This window comes from Amblyomma americanum, chromosome 3 (assembly GCF_052857255.1).
Source record: "Amblyomma americanum isolate KBUSLIRL-KWMA chromosome 3, ASM5285725v1, whole genome shotgun sequence".
Taxonomy (NCBI): domain Eukaryota; kingdom Metazoa; phylum Arthropoda; class Arachnida; order Ixodida; family Ixodidae; genus Amblyomma; species Amblyomma americanum.
In genome coordinates this window covers 65481317-65494356 of record NC_135499.1, presented here as the reverse complement: position 1 = coordinate 65494356, position 13040 = coordinate 65481317, and the positions used below count along the sequence as shown (strand labels likewise).

The 13040-nt window shown below is 46.2% G+C and overlaps 1 pseudogene across 1 annotated transcript in view; it reads left to right on the top strand.

Moving 5' to 3' along the window:
• The window catches only part of LOC144124635 (inositol hexakisphosphate kinase 3-like), a 36658-nt pseudogene extending 30103 nt beyond the window's left edge, over nt 1-6555 (top strand). Inside the window, exon 6 of the transcript XR_013313243.1 lies at nt 526-6555. The product of XR_013313243.1 is annotated as an inositol hexakisphosphate kinase 3-like (transcript). The remainder of the gene's footprint in view (nt 1-525) is intronic.
• The last annotated feature ends 6485 nt before the right edge of the window (nt 6556-13040 follow it).

Below are 13040 nucleotides of genomic sequence, written 5' to 3'. Positions count from 1 at the left end.
AGGTGGCGAACTATTGAAACAGGCAGGTACATAACATTGACGTGTGCGCTTTCCATACCAAGAGAGTGAAGAATGCAGTAGCGGTATTTTGGTCTTAAATCACATGCAGGAATGTATGGAATGGTGAACTGACCATACCAGAAATGTTTTAGCACAATAGTTTCTGTTAACAAAGCGTTAAAACTTGGAAGCTTTAGTCTTCTAAAAATATCAATGTCATTACCATAGACAAGTCGTAGGCAGTATTCTTTAGAAGGGAGCGCAGAAGTGAATTCACCCTGTGCTGCCGGCGAACTGTGCAGTGACCATAAAGAGTGATTCCATATCTAAGAACACTATAGTCTAGAACATGTGTAACACATCAGGAGGTATTTGTAATAAAAAAAGCCTCAGCCTGTACAAATGGGGCCTGCCCTGATGCATGCTATGCTTGGTGTCTCCACGGGCTCTCTCGTTTGCCATCTTTAAGAAGAGCCAAGTGGTTGCAGTGAACGCAGGCAGATTCAGCTTCCTTGCCACTTGCAGGTGTACCAGTCGGGCAGCCTCGTGTGCCGGGACAAGTACTACGGCCGGCGGCTGGACGACCGGGGCCTGCGCCACTGCCTGCGCCAGTTCTTCCATGACGGCTTCCGGCTGCGTGCCAACCTGGTGGCGCTCGTTACACAGCGGCTGCTGGCGCTTCGCCGCGCTGTCGAGCGCCAGAACTCGTTCCGCTTCTACTCATCCTCTCTCCTGGTCATTTACGAAGGCCATGGCTCCTCATGCGACGACGATGACAGCCACTCCAGCAGCATGGCAGGAGCCAGCATGGAAGCTGAAGATGCCTCACCACTCCGTGTGGATGTGCGGATGATTGACTTTGCTCACACGACACATGAGGGTTATGAAGGGGACACAACTCGGCACCGAGGGCCGGACTCGGGATACCTGCTTGGTTTAGACAACCTGGTGCGGCTGCTCGGTGAAGTGGAGGCATCAGTGGTTGATGCCTGAAGTGGATGGTTGTGTGTGTGCACCGTTTCGTGCGTTGCAAGGGGCTGTACCTCAGGGTGTTTGTTATGAGGGGACAAGGCAGCTGTACATAAGAGCCCTTGCCTCCAACTTTCTCTTCTCTGCGGGGGGACAAAAACAATGTTCACAGTGCGTGGGAAGACATGGTGTGAGTGTCCCGACGGTTTCGTGTTTACTTGCTTGTGTTTTTCTGTTGGTGTTTACACAGTATTGGTCTTCTGAACTTCTGTCCCAGCCGCTTTATTGTAGTGGGGTGATCATGCAAACATGAAAGCACTCTCTGCAGTTCTTGATTGTGACAGTATCGAAGGCACCTCTAGAACACAATTTATTGACAAGAAAAGGCAACCTTAAATGTTGCCCTTTAACACAGTCACCTCCACATGCCTCGTGCAGGACCTCTGTCAGCCTACTATAAACTTCCCAGGATTGGCGCCAGCAGAGACTCTCGGTGCTCAGTGGGCTCTGCACTGCCGTGCAGCAGAGACGCTATTAGCTTTGCAGTGGAGGGCTTCCTGGCTTCATTCAGTGGCCAACTTGTTGCATTCTGGCACTTGAGGCGGAGATGGCAATGGTGAAGCTTCACTGTGTATTGCTGGTGTGCTTGGCCTGGAGACAGTATTCCATGAATGAGCTTGTGTTCTGGGATAGAGAGAGCCAGGTTGCCTATGACTTGGGCAGCCAAGTGCTGGCACTTGTGCAGCCTTGCATGACACTTTTCTGGGCGCATATGACTAGGCTAGGTATTTTTATGAAGTGCTGATATAGTGAACTGCAGCAGTGATGCTCATTGGGGCAGTTAGCTTGTGTGGCTTTTTTCTTCTTTTTTTGTTCAAAAAGAAACATTGTTTCAGCTCAAAGCGGTGGCAGTTGAGTAGGTAATGTCTATGCACTGATTATTGCAGATGGCAACCTCGAGCTGGGGATCGGTACAGTACTAAACTTGAAGGAAATGCGGCCTTGCTCACATTTATTCCCGGTTTGCCGTAGCATGTGGCATTTCGTGCACCCAGGTGACCTCTGTCTGATGGACAAGTTTACAGTGTGCCACCCTTGCTGATTGATCACAGTGGCTCTGGACTGTTTTTCTTTTTAGCCCAAGCAGCATGCTATGAGCTGCGCAGTACAGTTTCATTGTTTGGCTGGGCTCCCTTGGTGTGTGCACATGACGTGGAGTTCTTTGTTGTTGGCATTAGCTTGACATGAAGGAAACTGGAACAGATAAGATGCATTTAGTTTTGTTTATATATTCAATCCCTGAAGGGCTCTGTGAGAAGGTTGGGTTACATGGGTGAATGTAAAAAAGACGGACCACAGTTCTGTCGAGGTTTCAAGCTGAGAGGGAAGAAAAAAGAAAATACAATCAAGGGGATGGTAAGCTAAGAGAGACTAGGACATAGAGCAGTATACAGGGGTAAAAATATGTGACCTGACAGCAGAAATATACAGGCAGTATTGAATGGGAACATCACAAAGAAGATAGCAGGTACATAAAATAATTTCCCATTCGATCACGGTGTCACTGCTTGTGTACATAGCTTGTTTCATGTCATTTTCAGCTACTGATGGGATTTACAGTAAAATTTTGTTGATTCGGCTTTCAAGGGACCAGAAAAAATATTCGAATTATCCTAAGGTTTGAATTATCGAATGCACCTCAAAAAACTGCTGAACAGTGTTTGTGTCACTATTATTTTATCTAATGAATGCCTAGATGATGGCTGTCTATATTTGAGATGAGAACCAAGTGACAAAAACGCTTTTTCGTGGTTTCGTTAAGTGCTTTGCTTTGCACACACAGTCGGGAGTGTCGAAGAATTGCTCCAGAAATCATAAAGGCTTCCTTGGCCACAGTGCAACACAGTAGCAGTAGTGCCTCCTCACAAACGGCCACGTTACTTTTTAAGGATGCTTCAGCACGAACTGAACTGCACATTTCAGCCCACTGGAACAACGGAACAAGTGCATGGATGCAAGCAAGGAAAATATGTGAAGATGTTTAAATGGTATGATGTTATCCCAAAATAAAAAAAAAAAGACCAGTGACACGCCAAGCAGCGTTCGAAATGGTGCGACTGACCAATGTGTGCGCCCGATGGCAACTGTGGAATGGCGTCGAGTTAATGGCAACTGTGGAATGGCGTCAAGTTAAAGACGACCGAAACTGGAACTGTGCGGCTGAGCTAAATTTAGCAATGGGGGACTACAGATCGTCGCCATGTCTGCCATAGCGTGCATGCGTGAGGTGTGCAGGCACCCTTGTTGCATGCAGGTTCGGGGAGGTCTATTTGGATCATGGCCGGCTGCGTGGGTCAGATGTTGACGCGATCCCCCTCCAAATTAGCCGGTGCAAGGCCGCCCATGTCCGAATTAACGAGTGTTTGACGCCATAGACATGCATAGGCGTTGGCCGGGACCATGCTTCTTTTTTGAATCATCTGAATTCCTGAATAACAGGGATCGAATTAATGAGATATTATTAAATGGGCCATAAATGATTGTAGCTTATGTTTGGAACCCTTTGCGACAAGTGGCACATAACCACCTCACGCCAGGCATGCAAAGTAATTGCTGACAAATGTCAATTGGATGCACACCTTTGAGATAAGTGGAATCTTTGATATGGTTGTGTTTTCGAGCGTGTTTTGCAAGCATGAGTGCTTTAAAATGTGTAGAATATGCTTTGTTTACATAAAGACGTTATTCGACAGGAATGAGTGACCGGATATAAAATTGAGTCCCTGAAAACAGTCTGTAGCCACGATGTATATGTATAAGGACCCAGGAGAATTTGTATGTTAATTAATTTGGGACAGTTGAAATTTTTAGCCTGCAATATAGGCACGTTTCTTACAATAGTCTGAAAATTTGAAATACTTCCACCACTGAGTATGTGACTGCTGAGGTTATGTAGACCTTTAAGTTTATTGAGGCTGATACGACCTGAACAATTTTGTTCGGAAGGTTCTCATCTTGCATGGTTTGGAAGAAAAAAAAAACGCTTCCGTCTGTGGGCAAGGGTGCGACACCTGCAATGCGTTGTTACCATGACTTGAACAGTACGAGTGTTAGGTTATATAAGTGTGAGGGATTGGGTAGTAATATATCAGCAAAAACGGAGAAATTTGGCAAGTTTTCTGCAGCTGGCTGAGAGATGGAGAGTGGCCGGTTTCTTGAGTCTGGCGACACTTGTGAGGGATGAATGTTCTGAGTGTGCAAACCTGGCTAAGTGTTGTCACTGAGATCATTGTTGTGCACGTTCTAAATAGCTGCAGAATATTCCTAGTGTCAGGCTGATGTGTTCTGGGGCAAGTGATTTAATGTTCATTGGTGCAAATTTAACCTGTGTAGCCGAAAACCAGAGGACTTAATAGCTGCTGATGGTCACTTCGTGAGAACAACAGTGACCCTGCATTAGACCATGTGCAGAGGCTTCCAGGCATACCTGTTGTGTTTTTCATGTGCCCGCAGAGTTGATTGGAATGCGTGTTCAGCAAGTGGCCTACTCTGATCAGTGGTCTGTACTAAGCTTGCCTTGCTCGTCACCATGGTTGCCGCTGAAGCTAAACTGTCAATGGTTCCACCTTCTTGACTAGGAGCTGCTGTGCACCAAATGTTAAGCATAGCCAATTGCTTAGTGCAATTTGTTTGAAAGCCAAATTGTAGGAATGAATTGTAGGCACTGTGCTAACTAGTTCCTGCTCTGAAAGGGGCTCTGGGTTCTTGCGCAAGATCAGGCTTGACAGTGTCCTTTTTGTGCCATTTCAAATACACGCTGCAGAAATGGTGGTTAGTACTTCTGGTTTCGCCGAAGGTAGCACAAGCTGGGAGTGTGGTTGCATTGATTGCTATCAATGCAGGTGGCCTGCACTGTTGGCTGTTGTCTATTTGGACACTGGAGTGCTGTGTTTCCGTTCAACACTTGGCACAAACATAACTGACCACTAAGGCCAGTGGCATGGTTCACTTGGGAAGTCAGCAGATCTGCTAGTTGTGCTGTTTGTGCGATGCATTAGTTTGCCTTTGAAACGAACAAGTCAAATCCTGTGGCTGGCATGGTCTACATTTGTAATGTTCAAAATAGTCAACTGGGACACGTTGGTAGCTCTTTGGCCATAGCACTGCACCTTTACAGCTGTAAATCATGAAAACTGTTAGTATACATCTGCAAAGCACCTACTGTTAACAAGTGTACTGGGCATCTCACGTAGCGTGTTGCAGGAGTGGAGCTGAAGCAGCAGAGTTGGCTGTTAAGAGCGTGCAGGAGTGGGTTTTCCTGCCTGCTAAACCAAATAATGCACAGAGGTTTAACAGCTTTTGAACTGCTGGACAGGCATCACTAGTACTAGAAAGCTGTAGAGCATCAGGATCACAAGTGACATATTCTTGGTCATGGAAACTTTAGCTACAAAGTTTCTACTCAAAAAAGGCACATCCAGATGTGTCTGTGGTAAGAGTGGATTTTCAACATCTCCAGACTGAAAAAACCTTTCCAACTGTGCTTTCTTGTGTTCGCTCTGAATGGAACCAGCTAGTTTTGAGCACTTGTTTTTCTGATATGCATCCCCCCCCCCCCCCCCCCCCCCACACACACACACACACTTTTTTGTAATAACGCTTTTGTGATGTTGTAGCTACTTGTATAAATAAGTATGCACTGGCATTGCACGGCAAAGTTTATGCAGCTGTTGCCGCTTTTGCCGTGTATGAGTGGCTGCATTCTTATGCTCCTCCATAGTATGTGAGAAAACAATTGGAGTACACTTACCTTTGCAGAAATTGTGTCATTAGTGGTGTTTTTGTTTTTTGGTGTTCGACTGCTCTTTGTGTACCTTCAGCAGCTGAAGAGTGGATGAATCTCTAGAAATATGATTTGATGAACGTGGCATGAGAGTACTGCTGTCTGCTTTTAGCAGCCGACTGACAATAATGCATCACTTTCAATTCTACTGCTTGTAATGCACAAGATTTTTTTTAGACCCTTTCTTACATGGCGTGAGGCACCCTGTATATGTACACCTTTAAAGCCCTGTTTCATCTAGTGTTGTTTATGGGTTCTACTGTGTAGAAGGTATCGTGTGGTGGCCCATAATGGTTTTGCAAAGCAGGGAGTCTGGTTACTCAGGTAGCCACGGTTTATGTTTTCTTCAAGAAGGTTGTTCCTGTTAGCAGTTGTTCACTTACACTCGTCATCTGTAACAGCTGCTGTTGTTTTTTAAGTTCTTGTTCTCGTCTTGTTGCTGTGCCTGTTAGAAGATGCAGCGTCATTGCATTGCAGACCTTTTGTGTATTTTTAAAGTTGTCTGAAGTGGGCGGATACAATGGACATCTTGGCCCAGCCTAAGCAGTGGTGAAGCTGGGACTGCAGTGCTGGCTGGGCTCAAACAACTGATCCTTCTCATCTGGACTGTGCTTTGTGTGCCGTGTCATGGATAGCCGGTGGCTGAAAGTTGTGAAATGATGGGCCAGACACTATGCATTATTTGTGCTGCGGTGGTTGCATCTCATCAGTTAGTATACTATTAAAACTAAACATGGAATGTCCTGTGGTGTGACCTGTGCTTGCGAGTGAAGGAGAACCTCGAGAAGGGATCGTTTGGAGGTGGCACTCATCCTGCCGGAGGAGGAGGAGGAGGCATCTTGACATGCTGTCTTGGGAGTATTCTCTGTGGTGCTGGTGAAATGCGAAGAAACCTTTTTACGAAAGCCGCACCCCTTCCTTTGCAGCATAGCTTGCGCAGTGTGCGAGCACCAGTGCAAATGCAGGTTGTGACCACATCTGCAGGGCTGAGACACTGGGGCTGGTGCACCTGTCTGCTCTAAGTGCCTCTGGCATCTGTCTGATGTGCCTGTCAGCCATTCGTAGTCCTGTGGTGTCTCGCAGTTTCAGGGACGGCTCTCCAACTTGCATTTGTGCATTCCTCGCATGTAAGAGCAGAAAGAAAGGGACTCTATGAAACTTTCCAAGGGCAGAGATGGATTGAGTGTAAGAAAAGCTCTTTTCCAGCTGGGTGCAATGTTGACACTTGGCAGACTTGCAAAAGCTTTCTGTATGCTTATCTATATTGTTATTATTTACCAGTTCACAAATGTTGGCCAGCACTTTGACAGCCCTAATCCCAACCTCAGATGTGAAGAAGTAGTTGCATCTGAAGGATTTTTCGACTGTCGCCATCAGAGGGAATGCTTTGTTGCATAGTGAATACTTTAGTACGTAGAAATGAGGACAAAGACTAGAGGTAGGCAACACATTTGTCACAGTATACTCGTCACGAGGCACCACAGCTGCCCTAATAGTCATAGTAGCATGAAGCTTGCAACTCTGCACCTTTTCATGCGCATGTGTACAGCTGTTTGAGCAAGGTGTTGCAAGCTTAAAGTACATTGTTTATGTGAGGCAGCAGCCATTGTAAATTGTGGGCACTGCATGTGGCATCATATGCAACGTTCAGGGGGCTCAGCTAAAGCATATAGGGCCAGCAGAGATTTCAAGCAGATATTAATTTCTATTGATCTAAGACAGTACTTTATTGGGCCACTAGAAATGTGAATTGTTCAAAGAAATTGTGTATGGTGCAACAGCAATGAAATTAAGTTAAGGGGACTGTAGGAAGTTTTTAAATGAAATTTCACTGAATTAAAATGAGAAGCCAGTCATTTTGATGACATGAGTTGACATCAAGTATTCAAATGGGTCCTTAAGGCATTACTACTTTCAAAACGCTGAAAACTTAAAAAAAAAAATTGGACGATGAAGCACGTAGTGTTGTCTTCTTTGTGATCCTGTGGTTTCCGCGTTATTTTATATTCTTAAAAGATACACTATATACCTGGAACATCCGATAAAGTGCAGCAATTTTAAACTGGATTTTTGTATTCTCCTCTGCTAGTGTTATGAACTAGGTGAGTCCGTGAGTGCTTTTATACAATGCCCAATGGGCAGTAATGGATTTTAAATTTTATGGACACTTTTGGGCTTCGTTACTTAAACTCTAATGTCATTTTATTTTAAAACAAGCTCTTCGTCAACTACTTGCCAACTGTGAGCATGAGGCAAGCGTATTAGCCAACACATTTAGTTTACTGCTCAAGCTGCAAGCCAGATGTAAGGGCATACCAAACTAAAGTGGATGTGGCATCCCTCAGGTTTGCAAGAAAGTACAGTCTTGGTCAAAAGCCTTACGGCCACAGCGTTCAGCACGCAGCGAAATAAATGTTCCTGCAATGCTCCGTGTAGCAGATCATTCAAATGACAAGTCAAGCAGGAGGCTGCTCTCCCGCAAGAAGAAACCTTCTGCTAGCATTTCAATGCCATTCGGTCTTTAATAGTGCCATAATGACTCTGTTATGTGGCTGAAGCGAAAAGCCCTTTTAAAACCTATTGAAGACTTTTGACCAAGACTGTATATAGCACTGAGAAGTATCACAACCTATGCGGTTTTGAGATTGCAGTGAGAGAAGCTTTGCACATGAAAATTGGTGCATGCCTACCAAAATTTATTCATTTATTTTCGAAACGTACTACTGTCATTGAAAACGAAGCAAGGGGGCAGTAACGGACAAAGGAAATGCAATACAGCGTAATCATGAGCAAGCTACAGTTTGGTTACAAACAGTATAAAAAGCATTGCAAATGCATGAAATGCAGCAAAAAAAATTTAAAAGGCATTCAGTAAAAGTTCTTCAAAGCCTTTCACGCCACCTGCGGGAAAGACATTCATTGGAATTGCATTCCAATGTTTAAAAACAGTGGAAAAGTGGAAAATATTAGTGCGGAAAATTTAAGTGTGGTGCAAGGTTGTGAAGATGGTTAATATCGAGTTTTAATAAGCTGCGCATGGATGTTTGAACAATTTTGAAATGATATTGAATTAAGCGTGAAGTAGAAACAGGAAGTAGGTCAGTCTGGCGATCATAATTCTTATTATCGACATGTTCATAGCCATTAGCGGCAATGGTGACCATGGACTGCATTTCTTTGAACCATTTCCAGTGAATTATTAGGATTTTCTTCAAAAACAAAACTTAGAATATGCAACCATATTTGAGCCTAGGTTTTATCTGGCAATAGTAGGCAAGCAACTTGAATGAAGGGGTGCTTTTAATTTATAAAGATGAAATCCTAGTTTTCAATGGATGATTCACAAATTTTGTCAACGTGGCTTGTCCAGTTACGATGATAAGTAGTAACGAGGTATTTAAATTCATTACTCTGGATCTAAGGGCCCCACTGACTGTATAAAAATTGAAATGGAGTTACGGCGACCTGAATACAATGCACCTGGAGCTTCCAAAATTGCCCAAGTTTCCCTTCATTTACTGCCATTATGCACAGAAGCAGTTCGTAATCATGAATTTTTTCTTTAGACTATTTTTTTCTTCAAGATTCCTTGTACGGACAACTCGCATTGTGGACATTTGCGCTTGAGAACCAAAATGTCCATATTGCCACATGCAAGAAGACACCAAAGATGACGACTGGATCTACGAGCGCGAGGCTGGAAGAGGAAGCTGGAACTTGCAGGGACTCTTTCTGGTTGACCAGTAAACCGTTTTTATCTTCAGCTCTGTTCGGGGTTCTACTGAGTCGTGACGCAGGTGGAGGTGCTGGGTAGTAATAGGACTCATTCCGGCAGTCCAAAGCGGGTCCCGGACACTGACACGCCTGTCCATCGCTCTAGCCGCCGCCGTCTAGGCCTTGCCATGGAGTACAACCATCTGCCGGGCGACTCTTCAAACGTCAAAATTTGCCAGGTCTCGCAAGCCATGGCACCTTCCACCCCTACGCCGGTGACTATTCACAACACCAAGGTGCCAGAGTGCTTCCGTGGGAACGCGTTTGAAGATGTGGAAGACTGGCTCGACCAGTTTGAACGAGTGGCCAAGTTCAACCAGTGGAGCACGGACCAGAAGCTTTGTAACGTTTATTTTGCACTTCAGGATAATCCTAGAACTTCTCCCCTCTGTAATGCCCCAGGCCTTGAGGGTAAAATAAATAAATAACTTGGTTTGAAAACCACGAGGCCAGCTTGTCCACATGGAATGACTTCCGTCGCCAGCTGGTGGACACTTTTGCCAATACTGATCAACGAGAGAATGCGCTGTGTCTGCTTAAAGTGCGCGTCCAGAAGCAGAATGAAAGCGTAGCTATGTTTGCAGAAGACATGGCTCGACTTTTTCGCCATGCCGACCCCGGTATGACTGAGCAAAGGAAGCTATGACATCTCTTGCATGGCGTCAAAGAGCAGATGTTTGCTGGCTTGGTGCGCAACCCACCTCAAACAGTCGGTGAGTTCGTCAAGGACGCTACAGCTATAGAGCGAGCCCTCCAAGAACGGTGCCGCCAGTATGACCGACCCTTCAACCGTGTTCCAACGACTGCGGCGGCGCTCACTGCAACCGATAGGACCAGTGAAACAGCGCAACGGCACAAGGCCAGAGGACAAGAAAGGACGATACACAGCGCTGACTAACAACAGAATGTAGAGAATCTGGTTTATTCGATCCCTTTGAGTTGTGTTGGTTCATATGTTGGACAAACTGGTCGTTGTTTGAACGATAGGCTGAGGGAGCACAAAAATGATGTCAAGAACGCTGCCCGCCACATTGGTGTTCACTGTCGTGATTGTTCGTGCCAGCCTCTGTATGACAAAAGCAGAATTGTTGATAGACACAAAGATCAGCTGACTAGAGAAGTTATCGAAGCGTCTGAGATCTTGAAGCTGGGTCAGAGGTGCGTAAGCACCCCTTCTGTCGCTATCTTGCAGAAAGAACATGAATTTTTGCACACGTGTTAGCCTTGTGTTATCAAATACGTGCCTGGTTGGAGGGATATCTGTCACGGTTCTGTGTGTGTTTTTTTCTGTTTTTTTCAGTGTCCCTGGTGCCTTTATAAGCATGGCTCACTGAAAAAACATTCTGTTGTTAGTCAGCGCTGTGTATCATCCTTTCTTGTCCTCTGGCCTTGTGCCGTTGCGCTGTTTCACTGGAAATCATGTCAGACCAACGTGCCCATCAGTTATTGTTGTACAATAGGACTACTCTTCGAGAACTCATTCGAGAAATTGTCCTTGAGGAGCTGCAGCGAATTACTACTACGAGTGTTCAGTCACCAGAGGCCGTCGCAGCAGCCGTAAAGAAAGAGCTCCGGTACGCCCTGTGACCGCCTGCACCATACCACGAGTCTCATCCAGTTGACAGCGCGGCAGCCGTTTGCGAACCATACCACGTGCCACAACCCGACAGCAACACGTCCGTCATTACTGCGCCTTACTACGAGCCGGAGCCTCAACCCGCGAGCTATGCGGCAGTCCTTCGTCGCCCGCCGCCAGACCACGCCCCACCGAGCTCACCGAGCCGTCAGCAGACGCGATTCTTCCAGGGGCCTCAGTGGGCACCTCCCGGCCGCTTTCAACCGCGCCGAACTGAGATGTGGCGCTCTTATGACAGCCGACCACTCTGCTTCTTCTGCGGACAACCTGGCCATGTGTATCGGTACTACCGCTACCGCCAACAGGGGCAGGCCTTTTCGCCTGCTTCTGCTCGCCGCCATTTCAACGCTGGCCCTGCCGATCAGGGGGTAATGCACTGCCCAAATCGAGGACCCGCAGCTCAGCAGGGAAGCCAACTCACAGGGCTTCCGCCGCCGCTCCCCACCTCCACAGCGTTATTCTTCGCCGACGCGTCGTAGCGATGCTGACGTCAGCGGACAGTGGACCCCGAGCCCTCGCCGGGGAAATTAACAGCCACAACCTCGCGAGGGGAGGTTGCAGCCAGTCGAAGAATTTCAAAGCCCTCACTACCGCCGCAACTGCTGACCGCAACCCGTGACTCTGACGCCGCTGTTCCCATTCAACCTGCCGTACTACCACAGAAAATACCGCCTACATTACCACCGAACATGCCGCTCCTGATGAGCAGCCCCGACGACGAAACTGACAGTGCCGATCCTTACCGTACTTCCGCCGCAAATGCCGAAAGAGACGAGCAACCCAGACGAAATTGTTAGCGCTGACCTTGCCATTTGCATTGATGAGCTGGAGGTACACGTACGCTGTGGTGGATACCGGGGCGGATTTTTCAATTGTTAGCCAAAAACTGGCTGACAGGCTGCGCAAAGTAAAAACCGAATGAACTGGGCCAGGAATAAGAAGCCCTGGGGGCCAGCTACTGGCACCGACTGGGAAGTGCACTGCCCAGATAGGAATAGGAAACTCAGTGTTCGTTGGCAGCTTCGTTATTCTCCCTGACTCCCAGACAACCATTTTAGATCCAAAAGACATTGACAGAATGTACCGCCCAAAATATTTAATGTACAGAGGATGTTTCTTAATGACCACACATTGTCCATTTTATGTCCAGAAGATGTCCCTATTGCCTCGGAATGGACATCTACAGAATATCGCCAAAAGTTTTTTGGACAGAAATTGTGATGGCAGTTGGGCAAAACACGCATGCGCGAAAAATATTTGTGATCATCTTTGCATATTCTGCAAAGGCAAAGGCAAAAGAAAATTTTTGAAATGCAATAAGTTAATCGCAAGGGAAACGGTTCACTCGAACAGGTGTGACTACTAGTATCAACACTATCGCTGCAATCTAGTCAAGCAGTCAGCCATACTCGGAACATTATACCCACAAACACTATGAAACAATTAAAACAGCTTTATGTAGTTTATGGACGAGCTGCACACAGGCACACTTGGTAGTAGCATTCAATGGGCTTATATATTCCCCACACATGGCCTTCTTGTTAGCGCCAATGGCACTTGCCAGTCGAGTGAAGTTATTTCAGTCAATTATGAACTTGTTACGACAGAAATGAGAAGTCAGGTAAGCACATCATGTTGCTAATACCTTTTATTAAAAAAAAAACCATATTAGTCTGCTCTGCTGCCTTTGCGCAAACATTATGCAGACGGGTTAGGTGGATGCAAACGTGCTTCTAAAGAAGGCGTGCGCCTTTCTTAGCCGCATTCATGGAGCTTCTTAGTGCATATATAGCAGCATAAACCGTTTGAAAAGCTTTC